At 59.2% G+C, this 240-nt stretch overlaps 1 pseudogene; it reads left to right on the top strand.

The window, feature by feature from the left end:
* Positions 1-151, top strand: LOC118453137 (annotated as a pseudogene; the record flags this gene model as incomplete).
* Positions 152-240: the final 89 nt, after the last annotated feature.

Raw genomic sequence — 240 nt, 5'->3', positions numbered from 1 at the left:
TGTTCTTATCAGTTTAATATCTGATACGTCCTCGATGAGAGGACTTTATATTAAACGGATTTTTGGGCTTGGGAGTTGGACCCGGAGCTTGCTCCCTCCGCTCCGCGCATCGTCCCGGTATTGCAGTGCCTCCGGGCACGGTGCACCCCCCCCCCCGGGGGTCTCTTTGCTTGGTCAACAACAGAGCTCAGCGCCCTCCCCTCCCTGGGGCTCTCTCTCCTCCTCTCCTCTGCGCCAGCC

Source organism: Egretta garzetta, unplaced genomic scaffold, assembly GCF_000687185.1.
Source record: "Egretta garzetta isolate BGI_Z169 unplaced genomic scaffold, ASM68718v1 C7958662, whole genome shotgun sequence".
NCBI lineage: Eukaryota > Metazoa > Chordata > Aves > Pelecaniformes > Ardeidae > Egretta > Egretta garzetta.
This window is presented reverse-complemented; position numbering and strand designations above follow the sequence as displayed.